The 18,155-nt window shown below is 34.1% G+C and overlaps 1 long non-coding RNA gene across 1 annotated transcript in view; it reads left to right on the top strand.

Moving 5' to 3' along the window:
- Positions 1–18,155, top strand: part of LOC144370589 (uncharacterized) — a 334,921-nt gene that overhangs the window by 225,645 nt on the left and 91,121 nt on the right. The window contains exon 4 of the long non-coding RNA XR_013430503.1: positions 7,341–7,381. This is a non-coding gene — a long non-coding RNA (uncharacterized LOC144370589). The remainder of the gene's footprint in view (positions 1–7,340; positions 7,382–18,155) is intronic.

Genomic DNA, 18,155 nt, shown 5'->3' on the forward strand with positions numbered 1-18,155 from the left:
CATTGATCCTAGGGAGCTTGCCTTTATCTTTGACCCTATAGTTCATTCTTTCAAATGACAGTCTATATTTGAAGTCTAGGTGATTGTGGTGAAATAGAATCAACAAATTTTTGTTGATTTTATTCAGCAAATTCTGTCTACTTGGCCCTACAAGAAGTAGAATCTTGATTGTGTCAGTCCTGCTGCTTAAACACCAGTCTGGGACTATTGTACTGAGCACTGACAAATTGGACTGTCCATAATTTTCAATCATGCCTGATTCTACTATTGTCGCATGAACATGGACTTCATTATCTTAGCACAACCACCTGGCTTACCACAATGCAAAGCTGCTGTTACAGCAGACAACAAGAAGGGCTGCTGGTGAAAAAGCTTTTTGAAACAGACAGTAAGAAGCAAGGAATAATGATTATGAAGGTGACTATCTTTAGGGAATATTATCTGTCACCATGCACGGCTATTAAAAGTAAATTTTCTCTCTGTGAAGCATCTATCTATGAATGTTTGCTACATAATTCATTCAGCTTATTTCATGCTTTTGCCAAGTCATGTGCTCAAGTTTCTCTATTTCCCTCCAGATAAGAGAATATTTGTTAAATGACAAAACTTTGTGTGATATGTGCAATGGAGAGATACTAAGCAATAAAGTACAGTTGCCCCCCCCCAAAAAAAAAAGATTTTAAAATATCTGTAGCCAATGTGCTGGAATGGCATGGAGTGGGGCAGACTTGGTGTAATGCCAGTGCTTCTATGAATTACTGTTTGAACTTCAGCAAATTCCAATAAACCTTGGTTTCTTATTCACATAATGGTGGATAATTATGCCTTGAATCTGTTGTTTATGAACTATGAGGGGAAAATCTCCAGGAATTAGTTTATGAAATGTCCTCTTTGGTAGGTGGACTTTTTTAATACCACACAAAATATAACTTGACGGAAATAAACAGTAAAATGCAGAATGGGTTCTAGAATTAGAAGTTTCACTTAACATCTCACAGAATGTACTGAGCCTCCTAGGAAAGAACACATCTTTCAAGAGGAGACTTGATAGTCAAGTGCAAATCTATCTGGGTTTCCCTTAGGTTTTTATTGTTCAGTATCCAGGTAGTGAAATACAATCAACATCAAATACTTTGTTTCCATTTTAAAAGCTGTGCATTTTGTGGAGATGTCTTTAAACATAAAAAGCATTTTGTTTTAATTCAATGTTCCTCAAACCCAATCTGATGAAAACTACTTTTTCTGGTATAGGTCTAGTTGTCTAAGAGTTCCAGTCCCTGTTATGGTTATATTTGCCATTGTGAATGAAAATTGTGGCTCTGGTTAATGAATGGCAACCTGGGAAGCTAATTTTTCCCAATGTACTATTAAAGATATCTGAGTCTGAAAAATGGGAGACAAACCTTGCATAAATTCACAGATAGATACATTTTACATTATAAGACTTTTTTGGGGGGAGAGCCTGCCAGCTTCTTTAGAAGAAACCATCCCTAGACACCAGCTCTACTGCATGCTGAAACCCTGAAACCTCTTTGTCCACCTTGTTGTGCAGGTTTGAGAATAGCAGGCAATATAAATGAATCACCTCTAACTTTATAGATGTCTTTACTAAACTTAAATATAATTAAACATAGACTTTTTAATTAACAGTAGGTAATAATCTCTGTGTATTTTATTTAGGACAAGTTAGTGAATGCATAATCAAATGGAAGTTATAAAAGCAAAACAAAACAAAAAAACCTTGTTAGTACATTTGTTAATAACAGAGTGCACCATATTTGGAATTCACAGTGTCAGGCACAATTCAGAGTACCTTGCACACCTCACCTCCAAATCCTTAAAACAGCCCTCTGAAGTAAATTGTTTGTTTCCCTCTTAGGTAACTAGATCACAGGAAGATTAAAATGACTCATGGAAGTTCCACAGGTTAAAATAACTCATCCCAGTTGCACAGATAAGTGTCTTTCTGAGTCTGGCAAAGACCCTGTGCTGTAAACACTCTAGAATATTGTGGCATATTAGAAAATTATAGAGGTTATAACTTATCTACCCAACTTCTATCATATCACTTTTCCATGCCAAGAGGATATCTGCATTATGAACAACGCAAAATGTTCCAATGTACAAAAGAACAAAAGAACAACAATCCCCTTTCCCTTAAGAGTATTTTTTCTCCTTAGGTGTGATTAAATTCTGACCAGTTATAATAGTTTTTTTTTAAGTTGCAGTTCAAGAACAGAACATTAAAAAGGGGTTAGGTAGTTGATAAAACAACTATGCATTTATTTTATTGTTCTGCATCCTGTTTTTTTTTGTTTTTTTTTTTTGGTGGGGGTGTTATCATGCAAATGTGAAGGCTGGAGCTTTAGCAGTGGTTTTAGAAGTTGAAGTGTTGATGAGATTGTTTAGACCTGCACTTGTCTCTGCTGAAATGTAAGCTGTTGTTTTAAACCTGGACATTTGTCATATAGACTACTTTTTATTTGATAGAATATACTCCTGTGCAGTTAAGCCAGTTCACTTTTGAATTTTCTGTTACAACTAGTCAAATATAATCCAGTTAATAAAGAGAGAATATTTTTTTTACCATGTTTCCTTTGGGAAAATAAGAACAGCAATGGTGAATCTAGTTCATATTCTTCCAGTGAACTCTATCTTTTTCCATGTGTAGCACTATCTGAATGGAATTTGAGTCTGGTAGCATTTTAGCATAGCTTTGTAAAGTAAAATCAACCTCTTGTGAGATTTTTTAAAAGTGACTATATAAAATCTTCAAACTGGAAAACTTGTGAAAAATGAAAGGAAACTCTGTTAATAACCATACATGTACAAAGGTTGTAAGACAGGCTGCCTCAGGCAAATCTCAATTAAGGTCACCCTAGATATGATAGGAGACTGAAGGAAAAGAAGGAAACATACTGTTTATAGATGAAGATGTGGGATGGGAAAATAGATTTTTTTTTTTTAGTACATCAAATTTCTATTCTACAGTGCCTCACAATTTCAAAAATCCTAAGTACAATGAAGATTACATGTTGGTAATGGTGTTCACTATGATGCCATTGTTACTATTGCAATGATGATCCCAATTATGATCTACGAAGGCTATTTGTATGAACACCAAGTTTCAAAGGGAGCTGATGTAAAAACAAACCCTAAAAGGAATCTCAGAATTCTGCCAATCCTTTGCTGGAATAATGCATTGGGGGGAGATAGGAATAAGTAAGTCTGCTAATTATCGTTTCTTTTCCCAGAAAACCATATGGGGTTCAGGTAAGCTTTAAATAGACATGCAATTCTAGTTGATGTTCAGAAGTTCTATTGCTGCTAGATCTCTAAATTTCAGGTTTTTATGACTAAAATGTGGGTTTTTCTCTCAGTGGTTTGCAATATTATATACTCAAGCAGCAAAATGAACAAACATGTCTCTTTTTCTCTGAAGTCTCCTAAATTAATACTGAACAGAAACCACTAAAACAGAAAATAAGAGCAAATACATATTAAGAAGAATTCCTAGAATACTGGGAAAATATGGTGAGACAGCGGTGTCTTGCGGATGGATTTTCTAATGAGAGTGATGAGTCTAGTGGGAATGAAAGAAAAGAATAGACTGGTTGATGGCAAAGACAGGGGAAAAAACCCTAAACAGATGAAATCACTGTATCAAAGAAAGGAGAAGCACAATATGAAAAATAAACAGGAGGAAGGGAAAATAAGAATAAAATATGTCCTCCCTTATAGATATCTATTTCCTCTCTTATAGATATATTGACATAAAAAAGTCAATAATTTTATTTAAGTTTGTCTTCATTGTTTATGCACAGCAAGAAAACAAATAGACTTTTCTAAATGAAGCTCTCCATTGTGATCTCAAAACAAAAGACCAAAAGAGGAAAGAAAGGAATAACTTGTGTGTACCTAACAACCACAGTATAGCAGATACCCAGCATTGAAGAAAAGCAATGAAACCGAGAACAATAGTGTTTTCGGGATGAACAGCTCCCTAGAAATTCAATTTCTAATGAGAAAAAAAATTTCAGAAAATTGTTCACAAGATGTCACAGCACACAGCATTTAGATGGTCTGTCATCCTGGGGCGATTAACCATGGATAAAGTGAAAACTACTTTAAACTTCTGATTTTGCTCCCTGTCACAATATGCTTTCTAGCTTATTTTGTTTGGCTATAAGTGGGACAGAAATATTCTGCTTATAAATAACATGTCAGTGGCAAGTGATTGAATTCCAACCTGGGCATATATTACCCAGAACAAAAGTGAACAAAAGATGATTTTTTTTTTGAGTAGCACTTGACAAGAGATGAAAAACAGAAATTGTCTCTCATATATCTTGGTTTGCCAAATCTATGTTTCTTACCTTTTATGTTAAGACCTATATAATTTAAAAATAAAGAATAACAATGTCCAAATCCATTGTTTAAGAATATTTTAAAATTTTTAGGTGGTGAAAGTAAAGTCAACTTATTTTTAACTATCTTACAAATTTTCTTTTTTTGCAATCAATAAATATATAACTCAATGATTCTTCCCAATATATTTCTTGGATTTCTTATTTTTTGAATTATTCTATTTATTGATTTGTTACAACAGGGAGTGTGTCAGTTGCATATGTGATGAAGAATAATTTAAATATGAACATGACAAACCCAGTACTCAAGAGCTAGAGTTATGATGTTTCCCTGAGTGTTCTCCATTCCCTAGCTCCCTGAAAAGATAATTACTATCCTAGATTTTGTGTTGTAATCTTGTACTATTTCTGCAAAACAAAATTTTATTGCATATGTATATATTTCTACACAAAACATTATTAGTTCTACTTTTAATCTATACAGAAATTGAATCACATTTTATGTGATCTTCTAGATTGGATTTTTCTTTATTCTGTATGGAAGAGTCCTCTGTATTGTGTTATATAGCTGTAGAACATTCATTTTCATTGCTGTGAAATCCCATCATATACCTATAGTATAACATATTAAATTTTCTGTTGAATAATAATTTTGTTCTGGAGCTTTTTGCTTGTTTTTCATTCTGAACAATGCTGATCTGAACATTCTTGTAAGGATCTTCTATTTCACAGAAAAAGCTAGATTTTCTATTTCTAAGAAAATAAGCATAGTTTAATACAATAATTTTTCAATATTATCTGAATATTCAACTTAATCATATTGTTTTCTAATCTGATTGTATCAATCTTTATCTTCATAGAAGTGTTTAGGAGTTCCAATTGATTTATATCACTTGCAATATTTAGTATTTTTAGATTTTTAAAATTCTTATAATAGGTACAAAATTGTATGTTAATGACATTTTAATTTGCTCAACTAATGTAGTTGAGCACATTTTTTTATATTCTTTCTGATTTCTCTCTCTTCATTCAGAAAAGTCTTTATATATTGAGTAAGGTGGCTACCAAGTAGGTTAGAAAAAGGGCTTAAGACAGATAGCAAATGAGATTGGTTGGCTATTATGTGTTAGAGTGTGATCAAGGTAAAGAAACCCTTGTGAAAACATAGCTGTGTGTATGTGAACTTTCTGCTTCATTTTATCAAGGGAGGGACCACTAAGGCTTCCCTAGCAACTTCCCCAACTTGGTGACCAAAGGAAAGGGAAGGTGGTGAACATTTTTCCCAGTGAAGCATCAAAGACAGAGTCATAACCCTTAATTCTTGTTGCAAATAGGCATTCAACTTCATTTTGTCTGTATAATTACCCGTTTGTCTCACTGGTATTCACTGAAGAACTCTTTTCTTTTCCTGGGGTCCTATCTCTCTCCTACACCAAATTCCATGTGAGTGGCTTTGTTGTTGTGACTGCTTTTCTCCAATTGGTCATTTTGTCTATGCTTGTACTATAGTAGCCATTATGGTCCCAATTATAATAAATATTGATGTGGGATAGGTTATTCTTGCTATTGAAAGTAACTTTTAAGTGATATGCACCCTTTCCCCCCCAGTATCTGAATGCTGATAAGACATGGTGTCTGCTGCTTCTCAGACGGGGAATTTCCACAGACATGGAACAACACTGTGGCTCCTGTCTCAACATGAGAGCTCAGTGTTCTGTGGCTCAGCTACCCTAGCTTGTTACTGGGTTGAGGATCACAGGTCTTCCTGCATCCCCCTCAGTCCTTCAGCATTTCATTCCCTAGCTCTGGGTTCAGCTTCATGTTTGTTAATTTTAATACATTCATTTACTTATTTGTTCTTTCTTATTTTTCCTAGAGAAGTTTTTCTTTACTTACAACATGATTATATCAGAAAGATTGTTGTTTTTAAGTTTAGGATCCAGTTGTTTTGTGTATCAGGGTAGCTATACTTCTAGAAGCCAAAGATTTTTGTACCAAAAAAAAAAAAAATCTTTAAGGATTGTACTAGTATATGCTAGTATACTAGTATAAGGATTATGCTAGTATACTAGTATAAGGATTGTACTAGTATATAGGTGTAATTTTAGATAACTGGGTAAAATCATCTTCCTTGAGAAAAGCCCATTGAGGAAAATCCATAAGTATATATTGTCCCATTTAGCCTGTTCTTTTTCATCTAGACGAGATCTTTTTACAATACATACCACTTCACTTATTATCACTATAGTGTAAGTCAGACTTTAGTTCAGGGTTCAGAAAAGTACATATGGTGTGCATAAAATTTTCTTATAGCAGTCGTGTTGTTTATATATTATCTACATTGCTACAAGTATAGATTTAAGAAGTTGGAATAAAAAGCTTTGTGGTTCACAAAGCCTAAAGTATTTACTATTTCACCCCTTATAGAAAATTCTTTGACAATCCTTGACAGTTCTATAAGACTAAAATCAAATTTGCTTTGGCTACAATGCAAATATGTAATATTTATTCCTTATTTATACTAATCAACATGCTTTCAGTCGCAATTAACAGAGCTCCAATTCATGACACGTCCAGACTTAATAAATCCATCAATCCTGCAGTGTAACAACAACATTAAAGTGTAGATTCTTTTATTTCCTGAAATATCTGCATATTCTAGCTTTTGCACTTAGTTTTGTCTGATCACAGTAGTAAGATGGTTGCTAGATGACATTGTAGACACAATGGAAGGAGAATATTTCCAAATGTTAACCTTTTTGTTTATCAGCAAAGAAAAGATTTTCCTGAATCTGTTCCATGTGCTTCTCAAGTCCAGAAAAATATTAACATGTTCATTCCTAGACCAGCCACTGCTTAGGAGAGTAAAAGAGACTTGATTAATGTATAAGTCAGATTTCTGTTGCAATAATGGTGTGAAACAAGCATGCCCCGTATTTCAGTGACTTACACTGTGACATATTTCTTTCACAGGTCTGCAGGTCAGATGACATAGCCTGTACTTCAAACTGCAGGTCAGTCTGAGGTCCTTTCTCTGTTCTCCCTCTTTGGAACTAATGGCTAACTGGGTTTTGCTTTTCTAATGGGGACATATGAAATCTCCAGGAGGGCAAACAAAGCCACACAAGCACATTTAAGGCGGTGACACATATTATGTATACTCTCCTAAAGGCAGGTCACACAAATTAGCTCAGTATCAGTGTTGCAAGGGGAAAACATAAAGTCATGTGACTTTATGGGGATGATTGTGCAATTCTATTTCAGGGAGGACAAAGAATTGGAAACAGTAAGCAAAATCCTTCAGAATTAGCTCAGATGATTCAGTAACACTTAAATGGGGTAGAAGACCAGATTTATAGAAGTACTGTTACTACTTGATATGGACACAAAATAAGGTGGCTGTTTTTTTTTTTGTCAAGAAGAAACAAAGAACAGATAAAACTTTATTTTTCTAACCATAATATTTCACCTTCTATTTCAGTATTTTCAGCACAGTGATAATACTCAAGGAAATGGGTTTAATACTATCACAAATATAAACAAACTTAGAAAATAGATTAAAAGAGTTCAAAATCTTTCTTTGGTCTACACAACTCATACTGATAACAAAACTCTGTTCAGTATGTTATGCTACTATTTTATCTATAAACAAACAAACAAAAAAATCCTCCACATTGGTCTCATCTCTCAGTTCTTGTCACTTAGAATTAATAAATATTTTTCATGCAACATGATCGAGAGTCTCCTTTATCCTCAGTGTTGTCATCTTTCTGATATCAAAGCTACTCGAGTGCTTTTCTTTATTTATAGTGTTGCCTAGACCACTAATTTCTTTCTATTATTATAAACTGTACTCTTTATCAGTAATAGGAAATTTGTATTTCTTTTTATCAGTTACTCTTATTGCTAATTGTTTTTCTGATTTGATTGTAAGTCAAAAGAAATTTTCATTTATGACACAGAACATTGATGAGACATTTGTTAACCTCTTTCCTTGGAAGTAAGTGCATTTCATTCCTTCAATTTGTTTATAAATCATTAAGTGTCATTTAAAAGGAATTTTTTTTGAATCCATTTCTCTCATCATGCAGATAAGGAAGGCATTATTTTTTCAATTGTATCTTGTTAACAAGTACATTGTTTGGGTCTGCCCAACTGCCTGTCCTAATTAGGAGTGGGCCACTGGCCATGAGCACAGGCTGGAAAGCCAGTGGTGCACATAGTGAGCCGCAGGCCAGTGAAGCATTTAGTGATGCTGGAGGCACCAGGGCGGGACATAAGGAAGATGGTTTTATGGAACAGACTATAAGGCCCCAGGGATCAATAATAAGCTGCAAAATGGCACTAAAGGACGGCACATAGAAAATTACCAGAGAAAGACAGATGGATGGGATGTCCAATAACCAGGAAGAAATCTGTGCAATTACTAATGTGAGGGAATTCATAGATAAAGTCCTTGAGGAAAAATTAAATAAATAATAAATAACTTGTGTCTGCAGGAGCCAAAAGCAACAGCTAACAGCTAGAAATCACAGTGGTGAATGTTAGGTATGTCCTGTAAAAGCTTGATTAGTAGAATGTAGCTCTGCAGAAGGTCAAACCAAACTTTCAAACCTAAGGAATAATAGTTCAGCATTCTACTTTAGGGCCACAATGACACATTCAAAGTTTGGGAAAGGGGAATATTGTTTTCTATATTCATCAATGTGTTCTTACCCTGCTTTGTGTAGGTGAATCATTTTTTAAATGAAATCAAAAGAATGTACAGCCAATTGTGTACACTCAGAGTTGAATATAAATTTTTGAAGATAGTAATCCTTTTAATTTATATTTATACATAGATTCTGCTGTTACTACAACCTCTGTGTATCAGGTTGTTTACTAAAAAGTAAGAATACCTTTTTTTTCCTGAGATCCTTTGATTGATACATTATTTTACATACTGCCACACCAAGCCCAGAACATGCATGCTCAGAAATCACTATTGAAAACCTCAAACAATGTAAAGCAAAGCCACCCAACAAAGAAAGTTGGGGAATAAATATACTATGTCAGTTTTTCTCAGAGCTAAATCACATTACAACATGGATGGTGTCAGAGCTATTTGGGTAGTTTGAGATGGGTATCAATTTTCTAGAGCTGTTATAACAAACTGGATGGCTTGAAAACAGTTTTTTTTTTGCCTCATAATCCTGGAGGTAGAAATCCAAAATCAATATGTCAGCAGAACTGGTTCCTTTTGGGGGCTTTGAGGGAGAATCTTTTCTATACCTCTGTGGTAGCTTCTCATACTTTGTTGATAATCTTTCCATAACACTCCTTGGCTCATAGATGTAACACCCCTACAACTGCATTTATCTTTACATGATGTTAGGAATTTGATGTAGAATTCAACCCATATGAGTTCCAAAGACTAAGGAAAAAGTCAAGTACAATTTATTACATTTGCTTTAATGACTACCTCTTCTGTCCATGTCTTAGTGGTGAAAATTTTGAGGTCATAAAGAGAGAAATTACTTTCCCAAAAATGATCATTAGAATAGTTGCAGATGAATCTTGGCTAGCAGGAGACCTGTTGATTTCCACTAGATGCTACGGAAGCTTTATTATAAATGGTCACTAAACATTATTTACCCTTTAGAGTAGTGCTACAAAAGTTCTGGGGTCACTTAGTGCCTTTGAAGCTATGAAGGAAGCTCTTAACACTTTCTCCAGAAAATGTCTGTGAAGAGAGGAACCCAGTGTTGCACAAATTTTAAAAATGTCTTTTAATCCTTTTTCTTATACTCCTTTCTCCAAATGTTTTCTTTAGTCAAATTATCTTAACTGTGTTATGCTGCCTAATAAAATTGTTTTAAGTGGTATAAAATTGTCCAAAAGAATCAAGGAGATCATGTTGCTTTTAAATTAGGGAGAAAATGCACATTCACTTGGAGTGAAAATTCGTCGTCTAATGGATTATTTCACTTGTTATAAATGGGGAGTAGTAGAAAGGAAGGAAGCGTCTCTAATCAGCTACATGATTCCAGTCACTTGCCAGACCCTTCAACTTTCTTTTTTGAGACTTAGGGAGGCAGGCTAATGCATGATTTTGCATTGATGGTCTGTCGACACGTTAATATTTAGTTTTATTTAGTTACAAATTTATAGAAGTGTATAAATAAAAAAAGCAAATCTCTTTCCGATTTGTATTGCGCACAGTAGATTATTTCGTCCAAAAGTCCATTGCTCTTTAAATGAGATTTACATTTTCCAAATGGTTTAACAATATGAAAACTAATATTTCACTTGAAAGTATGAAAGAATGCCATTATCGTCATTCAGATGCATGGGTGTTACATCTGGAATTTTATTAAAATTCAACGTATTTGGCTGCTCTCCCCTGGCTTTGAGCATTGGCCCCATCCTGTTGTAATACCTCTCATCTGACTTGTTCCTCAGCAGGGACGTTCCTGCTTTGGTAGCCTGGGGTATACAATCCAGGGCCTCCTGAAAGCTGCTTTCAGGGCTTGGACTCCTCCCAAGTCTTAGCTTGTCAATTTGCTTTTACAGAGATTGTTATATCACAGCTTATGTTTTTTTATCATTGCAATAACACTGATAGTTAAAAACAGTGTTCAGAGCAAGGTTTGCTCTTTTCAGCATTTTCCTCTCGCCAATTGCTTCTTCCAATTACCAAAAAGGGGTTGAAAATTCCATTCCCTGAAGCCACCTGTGGCCTTCTTTTCTTTGGAAAAAAATTCTTTCATACAATCAAGAATTTCTCTCAGCACCTGGGTTCTTTTTGAATGGAAATTAGCTGAAATGAATTTAGATTCTTTTTTAGATCTAGGGGTAGTGGGTAGGTGTTAGATGTAAATTTCCCTAATTATATTTTAGCCTTTATATCTTTTTATAACAGAACCTTTGACACATTTTAATTCAGGATATTGACATAATTTTGCTGGTGAAACATGTACTCTGAGCACTGAGTTTGGAAGTCTATGCCTTAGGTAATACTTTCAAATCTTTTGGAGCTTAAATTTAAATACAGGTATTGGCAAGATGGCAATTATCATTTGAACTCGGGGAGGCTAATTTGATGGCTAATTTGGCACAGAAAAAAAATTGTTCTAAACAATCATATTTTTAAAAAATAGTTTAAGAAATGTTTTTGGTCTTTACATTTATGTGCTCTTAAAGGCCTTTATAATGTGAACCACTTTGACTTTTCAATTTCATCCCCCATTCTAACCCTCTTAACTTCCTAGAACAGCAATGTTCTGTAACTGTGCTTTGAGCACACCGTGTCATTTGAAAGTATGAATAGGCAAATGGACAATGACCAGGCCACACATGGAAATAGAGGGCTGGCCCATGACCCTTATAGCAGTCATCCTGGGGAGTCAAATCATGCCCTCTGTAGCTGTTCCACCTGGAATGGTAAGGACCTGGTCAATAAGTAGCAGTTGGTCTATTTTTTTTTTCTTTTGCCCCTGATTTTAATTTAGAAACAACCAGGGAAAGCTAAATATGCTTCCTAAACCAATCTAATAGGAGTTTTACACATGAATTGTGTTCTTTGCTTTTGCATTGTATTTTGTTTCTTATAGTATTGTGTTCATATAATTCAAAATGAGAAATGAACATAGCAAGCTTTCTTGTTTCTGATATTTCACATGGTAACTTATATTTCATTACACTGTAGAATATCAATGTTTCTTAAATTACATGTAAATAATTTCAAATACATTTCCTAGGGTACAAAAAAATATCTTGGTTTTCTCATTTTTGTGTTTTTTTTCCCAATATCTAGAAGATCTTAATCTCCCATTGTAGATCAGACTCAATGGGAGATTGACAGGTGGAAAAAGATGCAAGACACAGTTGGGATAGTGATCATCTTTTATTCTGAGGTGGCAACAGCCCTTAGCCAGTCCTCAGCTTCAACTTCAGCCCTCAATCAGTTGCACTTTGCTCCCATGAGTCTTTTCCATGGGCCTTTTTTTTTTTTTTTTTTTTTTTTTTTATGTGCAGGCTAAAGAAAGCACACTGCCAATAGGTTCCATCAGTGGGCACATGCTCATAATGTTTATGACCTTAAGTACATATCACTGAATCAGTCTCCAGGAAGGAGCCTAAATAGCCATTTGGGGCTTGTCTTCATCACCTGATCCTTGTTGTAGACACCTGTGATTCTCTGTCATTTCATCTGAGACTTGACTGTTGCCTGAACTTTTCAGTATTGTCATTCTGTACTGATACAGTCCTGTGCCACCATTGACTGAATTTCTCCATCAAAAGATATTTTGGTTATCTTTGACAAGTTTCTTGAACCTTGATGTTAGAGGACATATAATGCTTTAGTAATCAGGGTTACTTTCACTTTCTGAATTTCTTATATCACCCAGTTCCCAGTGCTGTTGGCCCACAAGACATGTTTCTTTTTTAATATTTATATTTTTTAGTTTTAGATGGACACAAAATCTTTATTTTACATTTATGTGGTGCTGAGGATTGAACCCAGTGCTTAGTGCATGCTAGGCAAGCACTGTACCACTGAGCCGCAACCCCAGCCCCACAAGACATGTTTTGAGTAACTAAAATTAAGTTTAATAATCACCCAAGGATATAGAAATATGTATATATGTACCTATATCAACTGTATCAGTACACATACACATGTTTTATAAATAGATACATATACTATATATATATATATATATAAATTTCTTAGACCGAACCCAAGTTTAGTTAATCCAGTAAAAAGTTTTAAAAGTTCCCTTGGTGATTCCTCAAATCAAGCATCTTTTGGAATCACTTAAGAGGGAAGTGAAAAAAACCTGCACACTTAACCATGCTATTTGGTTTCCGCTTCAGATCTTCCCAATCCAACTCATCCTGCTGACCTTTCTAGACATGCCTGGGTCTGTCTCTATACCCATAGTACACACACACACACACACACACACACACACACACACACACACACACACACACACACACAGTATTGCATAACCAGTTTTGATGATGTGACAGACTCTGGTTTATTAGTTGATTTTTAATTATACTATCTTCAAAAAGAATTTTATGATATTCTTCTAAAATGCAAAATATTAGTAAACACCTGAAAATGTTTAGGTGTTATGAAACAAAGATTAAAATTTAAAAGTTATAAGGTATATATATTGATCTATCATTGTGCTTTTGAAAATGAAAGTGCTAATTTTGCCAAAAATGTTTTCAGATGTATTAATATGAGTAAGAGTGCAATTAATTGAACATTTACCATGTGAAAGACTCATTGCTAGACTTAATGGACTTTATAACATGTAAGCAACAATAATTTGTTGAGCATCTAACTCTGAAAGATTGTGACATTGAATTTCTATGTAGCATGTGGTATTTTAAAGGTATTTGCTCAGTTTCAATAAACTAATGTATTTTACTATTGAACATAGTAAATTTAAAAAAATTTCTTTATTCAGGAATAATTCTTATTAACTTTGTAAAAGTTGTAGTAAACGCATGCAAATTATCTTAGAATAAATGATGTTCTTTTACAATATCATTATCTGTTCCAGTGTTTCTTTTATAATTTGAGAAACTATGACTCAAACAGTTGTAGTTTTTGAGTAGAACAATTTCCAAATAGTTGAAATAATATTCTAACCTGGTTCCTTTGAATGCCAGAATTCTAATCATTATACTGTAAGATTTTTAACAAAATCCCTATAGAAATTCAAATTTGAACTGTTAACAGATAATACCACATATGAAGTTGTCTTATGCAATGTAGAAAAGACTTTTTGATACTAAAAATTTGGAAAAGCAAGTGACTATAATTATTCATAATCTCAAAAGGGCAGTGACAACTCTAGTTTCTAAAATTTCAAATTTCTAGGTACTTTTTTATGCTATGATTTTTTGTGTGTGTGTTCTCATTTCTCTCTCATATTCATTTTCTCTCTCTCTCTCTCTCTCTCTCTCTCTCTCTCTCTCTCTCTCTCTCTCTCTCTCTCTCCTTTTTTTTCTTAACAGAGGATTAAACCAGAGTCTTGCACATGGTAGGCAAATGCTATAGCACTGGGCTATAACCTAACCATGTTTATTCATTTTTTTGAGATAAGGTGTCACTTAATTGTCTAAGCTGGCCTTGAATTTTCCATTCTCCTGCTTCAGCATTCCAAATAGCTGGGGTTACAGGTGTGCACCACTATGCCTGGCTGTGTCTGGCTGCTATGATACTTTAATCAAGAATATGAGTTAAACTTGGATCATTTATCAGCATAACTCATAAATGTGTGAAAAATTCAAATATTTAGACTATTTACTCTAAAAGCATTAGCCAATTTAAATTTCTTAGTGTACCATTTAAATTGTGCATTTAAGAAAACATGCATGGAAATCTGAATTCACAAAAAAATGGGGATGAATTATAGTGGCTTTGACATACTACTTTTAATTTTAGTATAACCTAGTTCATTAAGTAAATGCTTACATCATATTCATTTATTGACAAAAATCTAGTGCTTTGAAAAATAAATACCAAAGAGTAAAATACTGACAAATGATAAAGGAGAATAAGAAATCTATGAAAAGAACACTTGGGCATAGTTCTGGCAGAATTAATTTCTAGTAGCTTAATGGTATGAAATATGATTATAGTAAATAGATGGTTAATGTATTATAAATCCACATGAGTTAGGAAATTGAAGAATTTTACATTGAAAGCATTATCTAAGAAACTAATCATGAGAACTTACAGAAGTTTAAAAGACTATATACTTGATACTTTTAGGTTAGATTTCCTAAGAGGGGTGTATGGTTATGTGGCAAGGTAAATTAAGGGATAGAGAAATAAGTAGAGGGGAGTGCTACTTTCTATTTTGTAATTTATCTCCCTCCAGGCAAATGACACTTTGATTTATTTAGATGGTTATGTTGCTATAAAAAAATGAAAACTATAGAACCCTAAAGAGAGAAATATAAGAAGATTTTAGAAGATGGAATGATCTACCTTGCTCATGGATAGGCAGAATTAATATTATTAAAATGACCATACCACCAAAAGCACTATACAGGTTCAATGCAATTCCCATCAAAATCCCAATGGCATTCCTCATAGAAATATAAAAAGCAATCATGAAATTCATCTGGAAAAATAAGAGAACCAGAATAGCTAAAGCAATTTTGAGCAGGAAGAGTGAAACAGGTGGTATCGTTATACCAGACCTTAAACTATACTACAGAGCAATAGTAACATAAACAGCATGGTACTGGCACCAAAAGAGGCTGGTAGACCAATGGTACAGAATAGAGGCCACAAGGCTAACCCACAAAATTACAACTATCTTATATTAGACAAAGTTGCCAAAAGCATGCATTGGAGAAAGGGTAGCATCTTCAACAAAAGGTGCTGTGAAAACTGGAGATCCATATGCAACAAAATGAAATTGAATCCCTATCTCTCACCATTTACAAAAGTTAACTCAAAATGGATCAAGGATATAGGACTTAAACCAGAGATTCTGTCTAATAGGAAAAAAAGTAGGCCCTAATCTTCATCATGAGGGGCTAGGCCCCAACTTCCTTAATAAGATGCCTATAGCACAAAATTAAAACCAAGAATCAACAAATGGGATCGATTCAAACTAAATCATTTTTTTTCTCAGCAAAAGAAATAATCTGTGAGGTGAACAGGGAGCCTACATCCTGGGAACAAATTTTTACCCTTTACACATCAGATACAGCACTAATCTCTATGGTATATAAAGAAGTCAACAAGATAAGCACCAAAACAAACAAATAAATTATCCAATCAATAAATGGGCCAAGACCTGAACAAACACTTCTCAGAAGAGGATATATAATCAATCAACAAATATATGAAAGAATGCTCAGCATCTCTAGCAATCAGAGAAATGCAAATCAAAACTACTCTAAGATACCACTCATTCCAGTAAGAATGGCAGCCATTATGAAGACAAACAAGAAGTGTTGGCGAGGATGTGGGGAGAAAGGTACACTCATACATTGCTGGTACTGCAAATTAGTGCAGCCAATTTGTAAAGCAGTATGGAGATTCCTTGGAAAGCTGGAAATGGAACCGCCATTTGACCCAGCTATTCCTCTTCTTGGACTATACCCAAAGGACCTAAAAACAGAATACTTCAGGGACACAGCCACATCAATGTTTATAGTAGCACAATTCACAATAGCTAAATTGTGGAGCCAATCTAGATGTCCTTCAGTGGATGAATGGATTAAAAAAAGTGACACTTATACACAATGGAGTATTACTCAGCACTAAAAAAGAATAAGATCATGGCATTAGAGAAGATTATGCTAAGTGAGTTAGCCAATCCCCCCCAAACAAATGCTGAATGTTTTCTCTGATATACAGGGAGTGACTCAAAGTGTGGTAGGGAGGGAGAGCATGGGAGGAAGATATCTCTAGATAGGGAGTAGGGGTGGGAGGAAAATGGAGGGAGAAGGGAATAGCATGGATGGTGGAAGGAGATGGTCATCATTATACGAAATGTATGTATGAAGATGTGAATTTGGTCTCAACATACCTTTTACACAAACAGATATGATACATTGTGCTATAAAGGTGTATTAAGAATTGTAATAAAAAAATAAAAGCTCATGTACAATGGCATAATTTGGCGTGAATATACTTTATATGAAAAATTGTGCTGTGAATGGATAATTATGAAGGTAATGCATTCCACTATTGTCATGTATGTAAGAAATAAATAAAAAATAAATAAAATAAAAACTAAAAAAATATACTTGAGACTGGGTAATTTATTGAGTAGAAGTTTATTTCTTACTGTTCTGGAGGCTAATAAGTCTGAGATCTAGGCCTCAGCAGGTTTGATGTCTGCTAAGTGCCTGATCTTGACTTCCAAGATGGTATCTTAAACACTGCATTCTCCAACCACATTTTTTTTTCCTTTGTAAAACATCAGTCCTCCAGGAAAAGTACCATTCCTCATATGCTGAAGAAGGGAAGAGCAAAAAGAACCTTTCTCAAAAGTCCTTCCTAGAGACTTTAAACTCACATTAGGGGAGTTCTCATAGCCCACTTACCTTTTAAGGGTCCACTTCTTGAAAATGCTACAGTGACAATTTAATTTCAACATGACTTTTGGAGAAGATAAATATTTAAACTATACCACCTACAAAGTATTTGAGCCTGGTATCAGATTTGGTACACGTTAGTAGCTTAATATGCAGATCATTGTTTTCTGAAATTAAATGAGAGTCAAAAGAAGATTCACATTTTAGTGAAATTTGCTCTAAAGATATGATAATTTAATAGTCCGACATACTATAATTTTGCAATACAACTATTATAACATCACCTAGCTTATCTTTCTGTGTTTATCCCCCACCCAAACTATTTTCTATTCTATAACAAGACTAATTGTCTTTTATTTTTCTTTCTTTTTTTTTTCTTTTTGCAGTGCTAGAGATAGAACTCAGGGCCTCATGCACACTGGACAGGTGCTCTTCCCCTGAGCTACAATCCCAGACCAAGACAGATTATTTTAAAAATGGAAATTGATTCATTCTCTTCTTAACATTTCAATGTATTTGCAAAATGTATTTAATCAAAGGGTGGTTTTGTAATTTTTATTATTTTGATGATCATCTTCTTAACATTGCAATGTATTTGCAAAATGTATTTAAACATAAGGTGGTTTTGTAGTTTTTATTATTTTGATGATCTTCTATTAACAACTCAATTTCTTCATTAATTCATAACAAAACTATTAAGAAAGCACTCTGTCATAAAGA

This window comes from Ictidomys tridecemlineatus, chromosome 14 (genome assembly GCF_052094955.1).
Source record: "Ictidomys tridecemlineatus isolate mIctTri1 chromosome 14, mIctTri1.hap1, whole genome shotgun sequence".
NCBI lineage: Eukaryota > Metazoa > Chordata > Mammalia > Rodentia > Sciuridae > Ictidomys > Ictidomys tridecemlineatus.